This window comes from Bos javanicus, chromosome 3 (genome assembly GCF_032452875.1).
Source record: "Bos javanicus breed banteng chromosome 3, ARS-OSU_banteng_1.0, whole genome shotgun sequence".
Lineage (NCBI taxonomy): Eukaryota > Metazoa > Chordata > Mammalia > Artiodactyla > Bovidae > Bos > Bos javanicus.
Window position 1 is genome coordinate 89949142 of NC_083870.1, and position 21573 is coordinate 89970714.

General features: G+C 43.9%; 1 non-coding gene across 1 annotated transcript; it reads left to right on the forward strand.

Annotated features, from left to right (window-relative positions):
- The first annotated feature begins 21227 nt into the window (after positions 1–21227).
- On the forward strand, positions 21228–21300 carry TRNAW-CCA (transfer RNA tryptophan (anticodon CCA)). The gene has a single exon. It is a non-coding gene; the product is annotated as a tRNA-Trp (tRNA).
- Positions 21301–21573: the final 273 nt, after the last annotated feature.

A 21573-nucleotide genomic window follows, 5' to 3' on the forward strand; every position in this document is an offset into this window, starting at 1 on the left:
ATGGTGAGACTCAGGCAAGTCCCCCTGAATTATTTTGAATTTGAATTATTTGAATAATTTAATTTAGAACAAATAAAGGATTTTTCAGCTTTATCAGTAAATTAAAAAAAACAACTATTGAACATTTCTATGTGCAAAGACTTCGTTAAAGTCCTGCGGATACATAACTAAACCTTCAGTTCAGTTCACTTCAGTTCAGTCGCTCAGTCACGTCCGACTTTGTGACCTCATGAATCACAGCACGCCAGGCCTCCCTGTCCATCACCAACTCCCGGAGTTCACCCAGACTCACGTCCATCGAGTCAGTGATACCATCCAGCCATCTCATCCTCTGTCGTCCCCTTCTCCTCCTGCCCCCAATCCCTCCCAGCATCAGGATCTTTTCCAATGAGTCAACTCTTCGAATGAGGTGGCCAAAGTATTGGAGTTTCAGCCTCAGCATCAGTCCTTCCTATGAACACCCAGGACTGGTCTCCTTTAGGATGGACTGGTTGGATTTCCTTGCAGTCCAAGGGACTCTCAAGAGTCTTCTCCAACACCACAGTTCAAAAGCATCAATTCTTTGGCGCTCAGCTTTCTTCACAGTCCTACTCTCACATCCATACATGACCACTGGAAAAACCATAGCCTTGACTAGACGGACCTTTGTTGGCAAAGTAATGTCTCTGCTTTTGAATATGCTGTCTAGGTTGGTCATAACTTTCCTTCCAAGAGGTAAGCGTCTTTTAATTTCATGGCTGCAATCACCATCTGCAGTGATTTTGGAGACCAGAAAAATAAAGTCTGACACTGTTTCCCTATCTATCTGCCATGAAGTGATGGGACTGGATGCCATGATCTTAGTTTTCTGAATGTTGAGCTTTAAGCCAACTTTTTCACTCTCCTCTTTCACTTTCATCAAGAGGCTTTTTAGTTCCTCTTCACTTTCTGCCATAAGGGTGGTGTCATCTGCATATCTGAAGTTACTGATATTTCTCCTGGCAATCTTGATTTTAGCTTGTGTTTCATCCAGCTCAGTGTTTCTCATGATGTATTCTGCATATATTAAAAAAGTAGGGTGACAATATACAGCCTTGACGTACTCCTTTTCCTATTTGGAACCAGTCTGTTGTTCCATGTCAAGTTTTAACTGTTGCTTCCTGACCCTGCTTATAGGTTTCTCAAGAGGCAGGTACTTGCTTCTTATTTGCAAACAGGTTTATAATCTCATCAGAGATACAGATGCTTACACAGCTATTATAAGGGAGTGAATAAAGATGGGGGCAGAAGTTTGGGTTGGTGTGAGGAAGGGTCGGAGCTGTGCTGTATGTGTGGAGGATGAAACTAGGTGGTCTCAGGGCTCCAAACTGGCATACTGGCATCATGATGCCATCTTGATATTCTGACCCAAAAGCTTGATTGATGGATTAAAAGATGGGACAGGAGACTGAATCCACTTTCATCTACACTAGACTATGAAAGTGAAAATATTAGTCACCTAGTCATTATATCTGTTTGACTCACATGAACAATACATCCAGATGTATATACACATAGAAGGTGCTCAATAAATATTTTTGAATAAACAGAAGTCTCATTTCAATGTGGAATATAATTCACAGTTGGTGAATATGGAATGGAAAATGGAATCTCATTCAGCCTAGCAAGGAAGGAAATTCCAACACATGCTGCAACATGGATGAATATTGAGGACATTTTGCTAAATGAAATAAGCCAGTCACAAAAAGACAAATACTGAATAACTTCACATATATGAGGTACCTTGAATATTTAAAGAAATAAAAGTAGGAAGTAGAATAGTGGCTGCCAGGGACTACAGGGAGCAGGGAATGAATAGTTGTTTAATGGGTATAGAATTTCAGTTCTGCAAGATGAAAAAGTTCTGGCAATTGGTTAGACAAGAATGTGACTATACTTAATGCTACTGAACTGTACACTGGTAGAACTGGTTAGTTAAGATGGTAAATTTTATGTTTTCTGTATCTTACTGCATTAAAAAATAAAAAAAAATAGAACAGATAAAAATCAGAGTGTGACTAGTGATTCAGTCACATATGAATCTGTGTTATTCTCCTAAGTTAAAGAATTCATCGAATTCTTTAGGAATGTCGAATGCGTTCCTAGCGAGAGTTCCTCCTGCTTTCAGAATCCGTGGACATGCATGAGAGGCGCAATGGGAAACTGAAGCTCAGAAAGAGCTTATTTATCACTTGTCCCAGGTCACACTGTCAGCAGCGCTGGTCCCGTCATTAGAACCTAAGTCACTGACTCGAGTGCAGTGTTCTCTCCATTCTACTTGTCAGGGTCAGGGGCAGTCTCTGCAGCCACCTCTCACATCCTGATCCTTCCTGGGGCACCCCCATTCTTTCCCAGGACATATGTACCTTGGCATTTCTGCATGAAAGTCTAATAGGCACCGTGCAAATAGCTATGTGGAGCTCCAATTTAGTAGTTATCAGGTAGTATATTTTTAAAAATATTTTAAAATATCATTTATTTTTTTGCTGTGCTGGGTCTTCATTGCTGTATGAGGGCTTTTCTCGAGGTATAGTGAGTGGGGGCTACTCACTAGTTGCAGTGCTCGGGCTTCTCATGGCAGTGGCCTCTCTTCTGGTGGAGCACCAGCTCTTGGGCACACAGACTTCAGTAGCTGCAGTTCTGGTGTCAAGAGTACAGGCTCAGTAGTGTGGCTCATGGGCTTAGTAGTTCTGCAGCATGTGGGATCTTCCTGAACCAGGGATCAAGCCTGCATTTTCTGCGTTGGCAGGCAGATTCTTCACCACTGAGCCACCGGGGAAGCCCCCTTAAAAATAACTTTTGATGACAGTTCACTATGTGATTTTTGGCATATAACTTAGAAGGAGTTCAAAGAATGAAGTCACATTTCTATAAACAAAACTCTTTTCCAGTGAACTGATTTTTGACACTAATTGCTCTCAGTGCTAACATCTGTAAATAAGAAAAGCAGGACTAGAATTTATGCTTAATCCTCTGTCACTGCAGCAATAAATATTATATACCAGTGGATGTTGCATGTTGTTTAGTCAATAAGTCGTGTCTGACTTTTTTTCAACTCCATGAACTGCAGTCTGCCAGGCTCCTCTGTACGTGGGATTTCCCAGGCAAGAATATTGGAATGAGTTGCCATTTCCTTCTCTAGGGAATCTTTCCAACCCAGAGATCAAACTCATGTCTTTTTACCACTGAGCCACCAGGGAAGCCCATATCAATGGATACATAAACTAATTAAAGAAAAATTTCAGAGATCTCATTATGAGATAATTTCCTATAACACTTTATATGTTTAGGAATTATTTCTAAAAAACCATATTTGCTATTTTGATCAATTGCATACTATTAACCATTATGATAATGCAGATGGAATTTTTTAATGTTTACAACCATATGGTTAGAGGAAAGAAAACATTTTACATTTCTATTTATATACATTTTGTTAGAGATATATGACATGATCAATTAGAGACTCTCAATCACACAATCTGTGTTAGGTTAAGATTTTAGAGGAGAGATAAATAGAATGAAAACATGAGTTCAATAAATTAAAAAAAACTAAAATTTCTGATTGTTAAAAGGAGCTCTTTCATATACTAATACTTTTTAAGTAAATGTAAACATCAGAATGCTATGATATTCACATTCAACTAGATCTTTTAAAAGAGTGACTTAGTATCTTCATTTCAAATTTTCAGTATTTACAAATTGTCATAAATTACCTCTTTACAACGATTAAACTTACAATGAACATTAAGAAGAGGTGGCAAGAATACACAGAAGAACTGTACAAAAAAGATCTTCACGACCAAGATAATCATGATGGTGTGATCACTCACCTAGAGCCAGACATCCTGGAATGTGAAGTCAAGTGGGCCTTAGAAAGCATCACTAGGAACAAAGCTAGTGGAGGTGATGGAATTCCAGTTGAGCTATTCCAAATCCTGGAAGGTGATGCTGTGAAAATGCTGCACTCAATATGCCAGCACATTTGGAAAACTCAGCAGTGGTCACAGGACTGTAAAAGGTCAGTTTTCATTCCAATCCCAAAGAAAGGCAATGCCAAAGAATGCTCAAACTACTGCACAATTGCACTCATCTCACATGCTAGTAAAGTGATGCTCAAAATTCTCCGAGCCAGGCTTCAGCAATATGTGAACCGTGAACTTCCTGATGTTCAAGCTGGTTTTAGAAAAGGCAGAGGAACCAGAGATCAAATTGCCAACATCTGCTGGATCATGGAAAAAGCAAGAGAGTTCCAGAAAAACATCTATTTCTGCTTTAGTGACTATGCCAAAGCCTTTGACTGTGAATCACAATAAACAGTGGAAAATTCTGAAAGAGATGGGAATACCAGACCACCTGACCTGCCTCTTGAGAAACCTATATGCAGGTCAGGAAGCAACAGTTAGAACTGGACATGGAACAACAGACTGGTTCCAAATAGGAAAAGGAGTACGTCAAGGCTGTATATTGTCACCCTGCTTATTTAACTTCTATGCAGAGTACATCATGAGAAACCCTGGGCTGGATGAAGCACAAGCTAGAATCAAGATTGCCAGGAGAAATATCAGTAACTTCAGATATGCAGATGACATCACCCTTATGGCAGAAAGTGAAGAGGAACTAAAAAGCCTCTTGATGAAAGTGAAAGAGGAGAGTGAAAAAGTTGGCTTAAAGCTCAACATTCAGAAAACTAAGATCATGGCATCCAGTCCCATCACTTCATGGCAGATAGATGGAGAAACAGTGGAAACAGTGTCAGACTTTATTTTTCTGGGCTCCAAAATCACTGCAGATGGTGATTGCAGCCATGAAATTAAAAGATGCTTACTCTTTGGAAGGAAAGTTATGACCAACCTAGACAGCATATTCAAAAGCAGAGACATTATTTTGCCAACAAAAGTCCGTCTAGTCAAGGCTATGGTTTTTCCAGTAGTCATGTATGGATGTGAGAGCTGAACTGTGAAGAAAGCTGAGCGCTGAAGAATTGATGCTTTTGAACTGTGGTGTTGGAGAAGACTCTTGAGAGTCCCTTGGACTGCAAGGAGATCCAAGCAGTCCATTCTAAAGGAGATTAGTCCTGGGTGTTCTTTGGAAGGAATGATGCTACAGCTGAAACTGCAGTACTTTGGCCACCTCATGCGAAGAGCTGACTCATTGGAAAAGACTCTGATGCTGGGAGGGATTGGGGGCAAGAGGAGAAAGGGACGACAGAGGATGAGATGGCTGGATGGCATCACTGACTCGATGGACGTGAGTCTGAGTGAACTCTGGGAGTTGGTGATGGACAGGGAGGCCTGGCGTGCTGTGATTCATGGGGTCGCAGAGTCGGACACGACTGAGCAACTGAACTGAACTGAACAATTTTAGATGTCAGTTTGAAATATGTGTTAGAGTACATATTTTTCAAAATTCTTTTGTGGGTATGTAAACCAAACCAGTTTGAAAACCGCTGGCACAGACTGTCCTTGGTAAGCTGTACTGTAAAGGATACTCAGAAATGGGTAGGTAGCCAGAGGAAAATATTGAACCTAAAGAGACGCTTGATTTGGGTTTGCTCTTGTTTCTAAAGATGAGAGAAAAATGCAGAATGTTTGTGCGCGGAGGAAAATGATTTCGACAGGAAGGAAAAGTGAGGGTGCCAGAAGGTGGTTTGGGGCAATGAAAGAAGTGGGCACGGAGTACCCAAAGAGGTGAGGCCCTTGAAAGGGCAAGGCAGAGGACAAGGCAGCCTTGTCGCGGGGGCAGAGAGGAAGCGCGAAGGGCAAGCGTGGATATCCATATGGGCTGGCGGGGAGCGGGTGGTGGCTGGAGGAAGCTCTGCTGGGATGGAGTCTATTTCCTCAATAAAACGAAGCAAGATTAGCAGCTGTGAGGAAGGGTGGGGGAGGAGGTGTTGGGGATGACAAGAGAGAGACGTCGAATGGTCGTTTAAAGAAGTGGGATGGAATCCACTCGGGAAGTGTATTAGGACTTCGGCTTGGTTTCTGGAATTTGTTGAGAGGAGTCAGCCAGGCGATGTGCGCTGGGTTGTCGCACGTGAAAATTGCATTTAACTGGCTTGGCAGGTGCTCACACTGATGCGTGAGAGTGCAAGGGAACTGAGGCCGAGTCATTAAAATGATGGAGTCTGGACTTGAAGTTGCGGAAGGAGAGAAGGGACGGCATAAGGATGGGTGATACGATCCATGAATTATTAATTCCCTGTGTGTGGGGGGGGAGGGGCACGGGGGGGCGGTCAACTGCTGCGTTTGGAGTTAGGACTCTTTCAAATGTCAGCCGTCTTATTTTCTTTTTCCTAAGTGCAATGACTCTCCGATTCTCCTCTTCCTTCCTCAGTACTTCTGCCGCCGTTTTCACAGGTGGAATATCTTCTAACATCTTGAAAGAAGTCAGATGCGGTTTCTTGCAACGTTACTTCTGCAGCCCGATTGGCCAGTTTTGTGCATTATCTCGGAACTCACTTTTCAGTCTGTTTTGATCCGGGGCTTTCTTCCCGCCGCAGCGCATCGGGGCGGTCCCTTCAGGGTCTGGGAAAGAAGGAAGCGCTGATTGGTTGCCCTGCGAACCGGGGCGGGGCTTGTCGGCCGGGGCAGAGAGGGAGGCCTAGAGAAGAGTCAGCCAGGGTGCTTCTTGGGCCGCTGGTCTCTTGTGATCCCAGGGTCACTTGTCAGCGAGACAGACGCCCGGGACGGGACTGCACGGGCCGCCTGGGACCTGATTCCTTGTTTTCTGCCCAGCTGGACGTTTTGGCATGCAACGCAGACACTTTGGTAGCTGGGCATTTATCTGGGAGAGAGTTTGCGATGACATCACAGTTGAAGGTTTTTGTTTGGCCGGCACCCTTCTCCGCCAGCTTCTTCGGGTGGGCAGGCACGGGCCCAGTGGGGGCAGCCCAGGGCTTCCTGCCAGTACTCCTTTTGAAGGACGCAGGGTCAGAAGGGCAGTTGAACATTAACTCTTTGTGGCGGCAGTTTATCTATCGGGAGGCCTGGTGGCTAGCCGATTTGGACTTCCAAGCAGCTCTATACACAGAGTGCCATCCACCAATACTTTATTTCCTGCTTCCCTTGTACCACACCCTGGGGATGTTTCTAAAGAGAAAGGCAACTTCCAGTTCGTTCCAGTGACTCTCTCTCGTTCTCAGGTCCCAGCTCTTGGTGGTCCCTGCACTGAATTCTGACAGCCTGTAATGTCGACATTAATCTCCTATTTTTCAGATATGGCAGTTGGGTCTTAAGAGAGTTGAAGTGACTTACCAATATCATTAGATAGGTGGTTGGGACAGAATTTGGTTTGGCCCGGATCTGCCTTTAAAGCCCAAGTGCTATCTATTCTGCTGGAGCCATGTCCTCCAGGGCTACTGGGTTTGCTGAGTGGGAGAAAAAGAGAGAAGGAGTAAGTCGGAAGTGCTGAATCCAGGTGACTGTTAAAAGCAGGAAAAAGATGATTTTCATCTTCCCTTCAAACAACACTGGACAATACGACTTTCCTGATCCTTTCATACTAGAGAGTAATCTGGGATGTTGTCAGTATGACACAGTAGAAATAGTAATAGCAGGAGTTAAGAGGGTTTGGGACTAGACCTGCCTTTACCATAACTAAATGTGTTATGAAGAGCAAGATACTTATTGCTGTATCTCAGTGCCACTGTGTACAGTGGGGTATGATAGGTTGTGGCACAGAATTAATGGAGATAATAATAAAGTCACTATTTAAACATGAGAAAAAAATAAAAGCAGGGAAAGTACCGTGACTTACTTTGATTGTTTGCTTTTTTCTGTGCCTGTCACGGAAGTATGCTCAGAGGAAGTCTGTTTAACCTGGCCCTACTTGATGAGCAAGGAGTTCCACAGGCAGACAATGGACATTTCAGACCTCGAAGAGTTCAAAGGGGCAGAGATTCGGGTACCCACAGAATGTAATGAAGGAAAGCCCTTAGGGAGGCCCCATCCCTTCATTTTACCGAGGGAATAAATGGAGGACCAGAGACGGTATTTAATTATTTAAGATCAGGAAACAGGAGTGCCCAAACTGGAGCTGAAACCCTGGGTCATTGTTGTTTAGTCGCTCAGTCGTGTCTGACTCTTTGTGACACTACAGACTGTAGCCCGCCAGGCTCCTCTATTCATGGCATTTCCCAGGCAAGAATACTGGGGTGGGTTGCCATCTCCTCCAGGGAAATCTTCTCAACCCAGAGATCAAACCCACATGTCCTGCATTGGCAGGTGGATTCTTTACCACTGAACTAATCTATGGTTTGTTTTTATTAGTAACTTAGTAGTCAGACATACTGTAAGAGTTACTCACACTTGTTTCAGTTCAGTTCAGTTCAGTCGCTCAGTTGTGTCCAACTCTTTGCGACCCCATGAATCGCAGCACACCAGGCCTCCCTGTCCATCATCAACTCCCGGAGTTCACTCAACTCATGTCCATCAAGTCAGTGATGCCATCCAGCCATCTCATCCTCTGTCGTCCCCTTCTCCTCCTGCCCCCAATCCCTCCCAGCATCAGAGTCCTTTCCAATGAGTCAACTCTTCGCATGAGGTGGCCAAAATACTGGAGTTTTAGCTGTAGCATCATTCCTTCCAAAGAAATCCTAGGGCTGATCTCCTTTAGGATGGACTGATTGGATCTCCTTGCAGTCCAAGGGACTCTCAAGAGTCTTCTCCAACACCACAGTTCAAAAGCATCAATTCTTCGGTGCTCAGCTTTCTTCACAGTCCCACTCTCACATCCATACATGACCACTGGAAAAACCATAGCCTTGACTAGATGGACCTTTGTTGGCAAAGTAATGTCTCTGCTTTTGAATATGCTATCTAGGTTGGTCATAACTTTGCTTCCAAGGAGTAAGCATCTTTTAATTTCATGGCTGCAGTCACGCTTGTTTAGCAGTTACTAAATGAGTATATTATATACATTCCTTTCTTTTAGCCCTTGGGGCAACTCTGTGAGGTAGACAGTATTTTACAAGACAGAAGACTGAGACTGAGAGAAGTAACTTGCCCAGGGTCACATGGAAAGTCTAAGCCAGGAGCCCAGGCTCTAAATGATAAGCAGATAAAGAAAGGAGGGTGTGACCCAAAAAACCCCTTTCAACGTATAATATTTTTATCTTCCTTATTCATATAAGGAAACCAAGTTTCAGAAACAGTCAGTGACTTGCCCAAGGTCACAGAGCAATAAAGCGGTGGAGTAGGCAGTGGTCTGGATCACATTATACCCAAAGTCCAAAGTGTGAGACCATTCCTGGGTTCTCTACTCCTAGCACAGCCCCCTTCTTGCATAGAGAAGCAGTCAAAGCCCCTTGTCTCTTGCTCACCTTTCAAATCTTCCAGACAGCTCTGCCTTGGGAATGTTGTCCTCGGCAGGCAAAGTGGCTTTAATCAAATCTCACTTTCCAATGAGGGGTTATTAATATTATCCTAACAGGATGGTGACCCAGTTCTTCCAGCTGCCAACATGGTGATTTTCTGCATTCCTCCTCACTTTTTCTTGCACAGCTTTGTTATCAGGGGGTCTGGATCACATTATATGCAAAATACCAGCATGTGAGATGCTTTTAGCTCCACGACCCTTTGCAGAAGCCACTTGGTCAAGCCCCTTTGGTTTATGTTTGCAGGATAAGCATCAAGGGGCAAAGCCTGGTCAGGACAGTGGTGCTGGAGGCACGGGGCCTACTTGAAGTTCACTAGCACCTCTTAAATCTGGGTGAAGAGTGACAGGTAGACAGAATTATGAATTGGGGGTGGAAAAATGAGTCTTCTCAAATTTTTCTGTTCATGAGTAACCCTCACTGACTGAGTGAACAGGCTGCATGCAAGGGTTCAAAATTAATTAGGCTCATCTGGCTTGTCTTCACTGCTAAATAAGATATCTATCTCTGAGGGCTTGGCTTCCAGAAGCAGTGTTTGGAAGGAGGGTTTCTACTGTGGAAGGAAGCTCTAGACCAGACCCCAGGAGGTCTGGGGGGCTTGAGTCAGCTCTGCTAATAGCTGACCATGTCACCCTGGAAAAGGCAATTCACCTCTCTAGGCCCATCATTATTCATTCACATTTCTAGAAGTGCTCCTGTGGGCCTGGCATTTTTGTAACGGTTGAGACAACTTGTAACAAGACAGCTGCTGCAGTGGAAGACCTCATGGCTTCTGTGGGGAAATGAGCAAGGCCAGAGACTGTGGATTCTATGCTGCTCTGGGGTATGGCCAAAGGAGCCCTGGAAGACCTGCTATCAATAGGACTCTAGCCTTATGGAATCTGTGTGATAATTTTAAGTTTCCCCTTTTACTGGGTAAATGCAGCCCCTAACCTGTGGCACAGCGTGATAAGCAGAGCCCAGGCAGATGTTTGTGTCCCCAGTTGCCTCCTGGGCTGATCACTCTTTTATTTTTTACATTTAATTTAATTTTAATTTTATCTTGGAATGTAGTCACTTTATAATATTGTGTTAGTTTCCAGATCACTCTTGCCTGATGAACAACTCGCTTATCTGAACACAGCAGCCCTGAATGTCGACTGAGATAGAAAGGTCCAGTAGAGGAAGAGTTGGCAGAGGCCATTTCAGGCTGAGGAAAGAGCATGCATAAACCCTGCAGGCTGGAGAGAGAGCTGCCTCAGCTTGGGGACCTGCCTGTGGTTCACTGACTGGAAGGCTGAGTGGATTGTGTCTTATTAGGGGGTGTTGAAGAGAGATGAAGTTGGGAAGATTGGCAGAGGCTGTTTCTTCACTTATGAAGCAAACAGTGGGCATCAGTTCAAGTGTAGTATTGGAACACTAGGGAAAGAGTGGACAAAAATCAACCTAATCCCCTTCCCTGGGGGAATTCACATTCTAGTGAGACCCTGATGGGCCTCCAGTGTCCAGTGTTCTGACCCACTTCCCCTCTAGCACTGTAAGAACCGCCAACTGAGATAATGTATGTAAAAGGCCTTTGGGAAGTGGGAACTTCTGGATCATTCCAATGAATAATCACTTTTAATGTTGTTGTTGTTGTTGTTGTGCTGCACACCGTATAGGATCTTAATTCTCTGATTCTCTGACCAGGAATTGAACCTAGGCCATAGCAGTGAAAGCGTCAAATCCTAACCACTGGACCACCAGGGAATTTCCAGTCACTTCTCCCCCCATCCCATGTTAAAAGTCTTTATTGAATTTGTAACAGTATTGCTTCTATTTCATGTTTTGTGTGGGGTTTTTTTTTGCCAAGATGCATGTGAGGTCTTAGCTCCCACCAGGGATTGAATCTGCACCCCTGGATCACCAGAGAAGTCCCCTCAATCACTTTTAATATTAATCTGATTGACCAATACTGGTGCTCAGGGATTTGGGGACCTGTTCCTGGCACCCACCTGATCCTCCCTTCTGGGAAGAAGACATCTTTGGTTGTGGTCATAATGCTACAGGAAATGTGATGCCTTCCTTTGCTCTGCTCTCAAGACCCATTCTGACCAGGAGAGATCCATCCCTCTCTTGGACAGCTGAGCAGGCTGGACAGGATGTGACATCCTGGGGCCAGTATAGGAATTCACTGGCTTGTTCTCAGGCTGTGAGCACCTGCTGTGGTCAAAGGTTCTTTCCCTTCTGGCTGAAGCACCCATGCGAATGAGAGAGTCACTTAAAAATCACAAACAAAAGGGAAACTCTGTCTCTGTGGTTAGAGAGGGATGTCCCCGGGCTAGCAGTTGTGTCTATCCTGATCAATAGATAGGTCTGGTTCAGTGAAAGAGGCTGATTCCTAGGCCTGGGAACTTGTCCTCTCCATCACTGTGTGACTGTAGGCAAGTCAATTCCCCTTTCTGGGTGCTAGTTCTTTCCTCTATTACCAGGAAGTTGAACTTACTCAGGCTTGAGCACAGAATCATTTGAACTTTTTTGGGGAACCTCGATATATAAAGCAGATAAGAGAGATGAAGATGCAGTAGAGGCAGGTTCCTGGAGATCTGTTGACCTCACCTCATCCTGTCTCATCTTCCCTGGACAGACTTCTCCCACTATTACCCTGCAGTCATAGTGGAATTTGGTTTAAAAATAAATGGATTATATAATTTTCATTCTAACTGGGTCTTCTGGCCTCTAGGCTCAGGGTAGGGGGTGAGGGTAATTAAAAAAGTCTTGTAACAACTTCTACAATTTTGTGTATACATGGAAATGGTTATCCAGCCCTCTTTCTATTCAATATAAATATAATTTGGATTATCTGGGGGACCCTCTATTTCCATGCATAGACATGAAGTTTCATTGGCTCCATTTGACTTTGTATTTATGACTGTGACAACACCATGAACGTGTCTAAAATGTTTCCCATCTCACTTTCCATGCAGTATATTTCCCAAATTGGACAATCTGTGATTTTATTTTTTCATAAAAGGGATGTATTTGCTAGAGGCCAGCAGCATAAATAAGATAGGAATTTATTTCCCTCTCACATATGAAGTTCAGGTAGATTATCAAGGGATAGAATAATGGCTTCTTTTTTTCTCACTTTATTTATTTTTTAATTGAAGGATAATTGCTTTACAGAATTTTGTGGTATTCCATCTGTCATACAGCAACAAGAATCAGCCATAGGTGCACCCATATCTCCTCCCTCTCAAACCTCCCTCCCATCTCCCACCCCATCCCACCCTTATAGATTGTCACAGAGCCCCTGTTTGAGTTCTCTGAGACATACAGCAAATTCCCATTGGCTATCTATTTTGTATATAGTATTGTAAGTTTCCTTGTTACTCTCCCCATACACATACATCTCACCCTCTCCCTCCTCCCCTCCCCCTCCCCCACGACCATGTCCATGGGTTTGTTCTCTATGTTTCTTCACTGCTGCCCTGCAAATTAATTCATCAGTACCACCGTTCTAGATTCCATATCGAATGATAGAAGAACCCAAGTTCTTCCCATTGTGCTGCCTTATGGTCCTCATCATGCGCCTTCCATCCTATGATCCAGGATGGCAGTTCCTGCCATCAAATGTGCGTTTCATCCAACAGGAAGAGGAAAAGAGGAATTAGGGAGAGCTTACCATTTCTTTTTCAGGGAAGAATTTGCACATATCACTTTTTTTCATATTCCACTACCTATAATTTGATCATATGGCCACCCTTACCTTTAAGTAAGGCCAAGAAATCACTTTACCTGGGTAGTCTTGTGACTAGATAAAAATTCTGTCATTATGCAAAAGAAGAGAACAGACCAATGGGCCAAGTGGAAATCTCTACCAAGAGTCTAGCCATTTCTCGGGCATGGATTTTTACACTTTTTTTAGGTGTGGAATTCTGTGATGTGAGTAGCATCTAAAAACTTCAACCTGGACCGGTACTCAAGATTTCAGCTAATCCAGTCTCTTTCATCAAATGATGATGATGTTATGAACCCATTTTACAGATAAGGCAGCAGAGAGATTATGTGACATGCCCAGGGTTAACTTTGTCAGTAGCCCAAGGAGAAATTCATGTTGTAGAGATAATCACAGAAATGGTGGGATTCCCTGAGAACCTGAAAGGGCCCTTTTCTCTGTGCTTTTTATTCCTCTTCCCATGACATCCTGGCTCTTTAGACCATACCTTACCACTGATGCTATAATTTGGGGGATAATGTGGACTCTGATCGGGGGACTGGGATGTCCTGAGGGAGCCCGAGCTTTGCAGTTACACATAGCTGGCGTTCAATAGTAGTTCTGCGTTTTACGACTGTGTTGCTGTGGGCGAGGCATTTTCTCTTGACTTTAGTTTCCTCTTGTTTAAAAAGAAGAGCGTATCCATCTCTAAGGTTTCTTCCCACCCTTCCTTCTTCCTTCCACCCTTTCTCACTGCCCCTGTCCCCTTTCCTCCTTTCTTTTTTTCACTCATAGAATGAATGTATAAAGGAATCTGGTCTGGGACTTAGTACTGCTAAGTGAAAACCAGTGGTAGTTTCCTTCCTTTCTTCCTTCTTCTTTCCTCTTCTCCTTTCATTTTCTTTCTCTTGTTTCAGTTTCATGTAATTTTAGATATTTTTTCCCACCAGGTTCATTAGTCACAGGACCCAGAGGACTTAGATTCTCTGGTGCCCAGAAATAGTTGCCCCGATGGGTGAACTTCTAGTTCCCTTTACCAGTTTTTTTTTTTTTCTTTCTGAATCAGACAAAGAGAACTTCAGTACCTCTTGGGTTTCCCCCTCTGATACCTTATCACTGTACCCTAACTTGGTAATTTCTCCCCTTCTATGTGTAAAATTTTTTGAGTGCTTGAAAATATCTCATGCTTCCTGTGGGGTTTTCTCTCCCTTGTATGTAGCTCTGGTTTTCTATAAGCTCCTTGAGGAAAGGGAAGGACATCTGTGTATTCCCACCTTTACGTGCTACAGAAGTGAAAACAGAAGCCTGATTGGAGATGAACTTCCTTTGAGCGAGGACCCGGTGTTCTACTTCTTCGCATTCATCATTTGTTATGTGAAGAACAAAGGAAGAAAAGAGGAGTGAAGGGAAAGGGAAAGAAGGAGGGCTGGGGGAGAAAGGGAGAAGATTGGAAAGTGAAAATGTTAGTTGCTCAGTTAGTGTCCTACTCTGTGACCCCATGGACTGTAGCCCACCAGGTTCCTCTGACCATGGAATTCTCCAGGCAAGAATACTGGGTTGGGTAGCCTCTCCCTTCTCCAGGGAATCTTCCTGATCTAGGGATTGAACTCGAGTCTCCTGCATTGTAGGCAGATTCTTTACTGTCTGAACCACCAGGGAAGCCAGAAGGAGGAAGGGAGAAGGTGGGAAATCAGCATTTATTAAGCACAAAAAGTACCAGCTTTTAAAACATGCTGTCTTACTTAATCTTGACAGCACATGTGTGAGACAAATTACGAAGGATAAGATTGAGGCCCAGAAAGGTGCTGTCACTTGTCCAAGTTCCCATAGCACATAGGAAGCAAAATGAGAAGCGGAAACAAGGTCTGTGAAGCTGAGGTCAGGCTCATAAGAGCCTTGAACCTTGAACCACGAGTCAGAGTTACTGACACAGTCAAGTGTGAGAATTAAATGGACTGTGTAGGAAGCCAGATCTGTCTCAGGGATTCCTTTTAACAATAGTAATAAAAAGTTCTGTAACCTTGACAAAGTTGCTGGCTGTCTTGGAACCTCAGTTTCCCCATCTATCATGAAGGGGGCCCTCTGTAAGTGTGGGGGTCCCTCTCAGCTCTTTTGTGTGGCTTACAGCCTCTCTCCCTGAATTCCTAACCATCAGGGTGAGCCATTTAAACATGATAGATTCTTCCAGGAGGAACCATGCCTCTTTAGCTAGGTCAGGCCAACCAAACTTATTTGGGGTTTTTGATGAGATTTCTCTTAATTGATTGGGGTGAGGAGTTCAGAGCTAAATTGGAAGACTAGCTTTTCAGCTCCAAGATGGAAGAGACTGGGGCCTGACATGACTTGAGGTTGTCTGCCCTTTTTGAAGGCTGATGAGAGAGCATTCTGCACCCAGCCACACTCCCTCCTCCCTGGAGAGCACAAGGGGAGCTGATGAACAATGAATAATAAATAAGCTGTCTTGGTCCTGGAAGAAATGATGTCAAATTTCTGGGGCTTTCCTTTTTGCCTCTCTCCATTGCTGGACAGTTTTCAATGTTCTTTTGTTTTGTTTTGTCTATCTCTTTTTCTTTTCTTCTCTGCCTCCTCTCCTCCTTCTCTCCTTCCCTCTCTCAACTTTCCTTCTTCCTTCCGAATATTTTCTTATTCTAAGTTTCAAAACATTGAGGAGAATAAGAGATTTGGAATGATAATGCTCTTCAGAGTCTAGTTTACAGTGATTTTTATGTCTTCTAATGTTAGTATTTTCTGTCTCTTCCTTATTCATAGAACTAAAGATTCATTAATAGTAGCGATAGTTACAACTGGCAGAACTTAACAATGGATACCAAGCACCATTCTTTCAGGTCCTACAAGGCACTACATTCTTTCACTCAACAAATATTTATGAAGCATCCAACCATTTCCAGGCGCCATCATGGAAAAGATTCAGCCACGACCAAGGCAGAGTCTCTTTTCCTAATGGAGCTGACATTGTAGTTGGAAGCAGACAATGAGCAAGTAAACAAATATTTAATGTATTTTCAGGTTATTTAATTATATCTTCAAAACAACCTCATGGCAGGTATTGTAGGTTCATTTTACACATGCATAAACACTGAGGTGTGGATAATGAAATTATCTGTCCAAAATCAGGTGAGAAGTTTGAATGCGCCCCAGCCCAGTGATCTTTGTAGGACCCAATGAAGCTTTTTATTGTGAGTCCAGAGACAGTAAAACTGTGAGACTATGAAACTGAAGCTCCAGAGCTCTTCACTTGCATGGGCCATTCCTCAAGTCACTCAGGACCCAAGTTTTAATCCCTTAGTGCGGGCCCATCACATTTTATAAGCCTTGGGCTTCACAAAACCTGGACCAGTCTTCACGGACATGAGGATTCACAGACTTCTAGTTTTCCTCAAGAACTCAGAAGCCAATGGAGGAGAAAGACATGAAAATAAAACACTGTAATACATAGAGATGAGCGCTATAATGGAGGTGTTATGGACTAAATTGTGCCCTTCAAATTCATATGTTGAGACTCTAACCCTCAATGTGTGGTTATATTTAGAGATAGGGCTTTTAGGGAGGCAATTAAAGGAGGTCATAAGGGTTGGGCTTTTTATAAGGAGAAGAGACAGCAGAGAGCTATCTCTCGGTGTGCACACACAAAGCAAAGCTCGTGTGAACACACAGAGAGAAGGCAGCTGTCTGTAAGCCAGAAAGAGAACTCTTAGCAGAAGCTGAGTTTGCTGACATCTTGGTCATGGATTCTAGCATCCAGAACTCTGAGAAAATACATTTTTGTTGTTTACACAAAAATGGAATTTTGCCGTGGTATCCCCAAGCAGACTTGTATAGGATGGATGTACAAGGGAGATGGATTTGAGGATGGGAAAGCATTCCAGGCAAAGAAAACAGCTGAGTAAAGATGTGGAGACCTGAGATAGCACAGCATACCTGTGCCCAAGGCATGCATGTGTGCACGTGTATTCAGTCACTAAGTCGTGTCTGACTCTTTGTGATCCCATGAACTGTAGCCCATCAGGCTCCTCTGTCCATGGGATTTCCCAGGCAAGAATATTGGAGTGGGTTGCCATTTCCTCCTCCAGGGGATCTTCCCGACCCAGGGACTGAACTGGCCTCTCCTGTGCCTCCTGTATTGGCAGGTGGAGTCTTTACCACTGAGCCACCTGGGAAGCTCCAACTTACCTGTAGAATCATAAATAATAATTATGCATACTTATGGAGTACAGAGGCAGAGATAAACAATGGCGGGTGGGTGGGGGAAGACCGAAACCATGTAAGATGCCAGGCTCAAGACTGGGTTTTACTGATAGATGTGGGAGTGCCCCTGGTTTGCCCTTGAGCAGGGCAGAGTCAAAACCATCATGGTGGCAGGAGGAGGGAGATGGATGGGAGGGAGGGACACTACTCAGGTGACTTCTGTAATAGCTCTGGTAAGAAAGGGTATAGCTCTGAAGTAGGTCAGTGGAGTTGGAGACAAGGATATGTTTTGGAACTGGGAGGAGGGAATGGGAGAGAGGAGGAGGAGGAGCAAGAATCACACTTGAGTTTCTCACTTGGATGTCTGGTGCTTTTGGCCACATCAAAAGTGACTTGTATATATACCTAGATTTAATTTAATTATGAGGAAAAGGGTTTGGAGTTTTTTATATTTCAAAGAAATATCAGGTGGAGGTGTGCTATGGTCCTAGATTTGCAGGTTTGGTCAGCTGGATGCTCTGCTGTGTGGAAGCCAGCAGAGTGGGAATAGGGTGTCCAGGAGGCATGCGAGTGGATCTGCAGGCAGCCTTCATTAGCAGCATTATGCTTCTCAGTAGGATGATGGTTCCTTTTTTTTTTTTTTTTTGAATAAACATGAAACAAGCCAAGGAGGTTGCAATGTTATAGAATTAGTCAGTGTCAAACTTGGTAACTGCTTGGCTTAGGACAAAGCGTCTGATAGAGTTCTGATCTTGACCTAACTTACTATATGCCTTTGGGTGGATCGTATACTGTCTCTAGGTCTCAGTCTCATCTTCTCAAAAATGAACCACTTGGATTAAATGATCTTTAAATTCTGTTTTAGTGCTCACATTCTATATATCACTGTTTAACCAACATTATGTTAAAAAATGTACATAAATCAAGAGTTTGGGGGAAGATTAGGGTTTTATTTCTGAGGACAATACCTAATTCAGTCGCAAAACAACAAGCTTTAACTCCTTTGACATTTCATCTCAGGCTGGACTCATAGAGGACTCTGGGGAGAAGAGATTATCTGGATATCATCTAGTTCAGTTTCTTTATTCCAGACTTGAAAGGAATGAGGAACAGCGAGAGCATCACCCGAGGTCATACAGCTGGTGAATAGCAGAGACAGGAACTGAACCCAAGTCTCCCAAAAAGGGCCACAAGGGGCATATAACCACCAGGTTATGCACTGCATGACTTTGTAGACTCTTATGTGAGTGGTACCCCTGAAATTAGGGAGGCAGAGATCCTGCTCTTGATCCCTACTTTGCACTCCTCTCACTCTTTGTATCTAGTTGTTTAAAATGCCTCCTCACCCCTCTGGATACCCAGCACCTCTCTTCTTCCCTTTTCCTTGCCAGTTGGAATCCTATTCATCCTTTAAAACTCAGTACAAATATGACCTCTGTGTCCCCTTTCTTCCCTTTGTACATACCCCTATGGCCATATATGGAATTTCCAGGTGGTTCACTGGCAAAGAATCTGCCTGCTGATGCTGGAGATGCAAGAGACATGGGTTTGATTCCTGGGTCAGGAAGATCCCTTGGAGAAGGAAAAGGCAATCCACTCCAGTATTCTTGCATGGACAGAGAATCCTGGTAGGCTACAGTCCATAGGGTCACAAAGAGTTGGACAAAACTAAGTGACTGAGCACTCATGCATGCAATGGCCATATATACATAACACATTACATGGGAATGGTTTCTTATTTGTCTACAATTAACAACATTCAGAAAACTAAGATCACGGCATCTGGTCCCATCACTTCATGGGAAATAGATGGGGAAACAGTGGAAACAGTGTCAGACTTTATTTTTGGGGGCTCCAAAATCACTGCAGATGATGATTGCAGCCATGAAATTAATAGACGCTTACTCCTTGGAAGGAAAGTTATGTCCAACCTAGATAACATATTGAAAAGCAGAGATATTACCTTGCCAACAAAAGTCCGTCTAGTCCAGGCTATGGCTTTTCCAGTGGTCATGTATGGATGTGAGAGTTGGACTTAAAGAAAGCTGAGCACTGAAGAATTGTGTTCAAAAAAGCTTTTGAACTGTGGTGCTGGAGAAGACTTGAGAGTCCCTTGGCCTGCAGGGAGATCCAACCAGTCCATCCTAAAGGAGATCAGTCCTGGGTGTTCATTGGAAGGACTGATGTTGAAGCTGAAACTCCAATACTTTGGCCACCTCATGCGAAGAGTTGACTCATTGGAAAAGACCCTGATGCTGGGAGGGATTGGGGGCAGGAGGAGAAGAGGACGACAGAGGATGAGATGTCTGGATGGCATCACCGACTCGATGGACGTGAGTTTGAGTGAACTCCGGGAGTTGGTGATGGACAGGGAGGCCTGGCGTGCTGCGATTCATGGGGTCACAAAGAGTCAGACACCACTGAGTGACTGAACTGAACTGAACTGAACCCAAAAGGGTAGGAATTGTGTCTTATTCATCTCTGTACTTCTAACGTCTAGCCCACGTGCTCAATTAATGTCCATGAAATGAATGAAAACAAAGGATAAATGATAGGATGAGTGTAAAATGAGGTTTGCTGGAGAATATAGAATCAAACATAAAAGCTTAGGAAGCCATGTCCCATGAGGTGTAAATGAGACTGTGGTTTTCCTCTCATCTGGCTATTTCTTGGACCCACAGGTCATCACCCTCATTAATGACAGCTCCCCTAAGCTGTAAGCAGGAAATGCTTTGGTATCAGGCCTGATGGCCCATATTGAAGACATAATCCTTTGGCCCGTGACTCACCAATGGATTCCAGAAGGCTCAGTGTGGGTGGCCTTCCTCAATCAATCAATGGTTGGGCGTCCCAGCTTGTGATTGGATCCAAGCCACCCAAGCGTAGAGGTCTCTCAGATGCATCCTGTATGGAGCCCTTTGGCCATCAGGCCTGTGTAAGTTGTAGCCACCCACCAGGAGATGCAGACAAGCATCCATAAAAGCCAGCTTTTATGACCACTGACACCCCCTTGAGCATGGTCATTATGATTATTTAACATTTATGAGACACCCTTGGTGCAGTGGGGCTAAGGGAAAGCCAGTTTGGCAGTCTCAACACAAACGGATGTTTCTATATAACCGTACAGAGGTGGGCAGTCTCAACACAAATGGATGTTTCTATATAACCGTACAGAGGTGATCCCTCCCACCCAGATTAGTTCATTTACAACTATGTATAACCATACAGAGGTGATCCCTCCCACCCAGATTAGTTCATTTACAACTACATTCAGGAGCTCATATAGGCCAGAGCAAACCTGAATGTATTCTGTATAGTATCAATCCAGGCATTAACCCAGGGAAACCTCAGTTAATCAAAACCCAGCGAAGGAAAATTCTCAATTAACTCTTTTGATTTTTACACTACCATTGATTTGTTCTCTGAGTGATGTTGATGTGCAAAGTCTTTTGTTCACTCTTTCTCATTCAATAAAACATATAAACTGCTGACCATGCCACATCATGTGTCTGCTCTTGACATTGTAGAGATAAATAGACAGCCTGTGCCCCTAGACAAGGCAATCTTATGGGGAAGAGAGGCATGGAAATAGAAATATAGTCTTGCAGGTGAAGTGTAAGAGCCAAGTTGATAGAAAAGTGGAGGGCTAGAGGAAGGAGTGGTTAACAGGTTAGGCAAGCTTTATAGGAGAAAAAGCTCAAGATGGCATTTGATTGATGATGACAATTTCCAGTGGGTTGTACAGAACCACACAGGAATGTGTGGACCTTATGGGAGAGGAAATGAATGAACAAATGAATGGGAAGGTAGAATGTCACAGAAGATTGAGAGAACCCTAAGATATGCAGAAGGGCTGAAATCTACAGTGTGAGGGGATGAGGTAGAAAATCTGGGCAAGGACTAGATTATAAAGGCCTTGATCATTGTTTAAGAAGTGACTGCTGGAAGACTTCCTTGGTGGTCCAGTGGTTAAGACTCTGCACCCCAAATGCAGGGAGCCCAGGTTCAATCCCTGGTTGGGGAACTGATCCTACATGCTGCAACTAAGAGTTTCCATACCACAGCTAAGACCCAGCACAGCCAAGTAAATAAATAAAAGAAGAAGTGACTGCTGCATTTGGAAACACGAGTCTCCTTGCAGTGCTCTCATCCCTTGATTTGGGTGGCATCACATTCTGATGCAGCGGCTCCTACCTCTTTGGCCATGTCTCCCCTCTATTATTTCGGAGAAGGCACTGGCAACCCACTTCAGTACTCTTGCCTGGTAAATCCCATGGACGGAGGAGCCTGGAAGGCT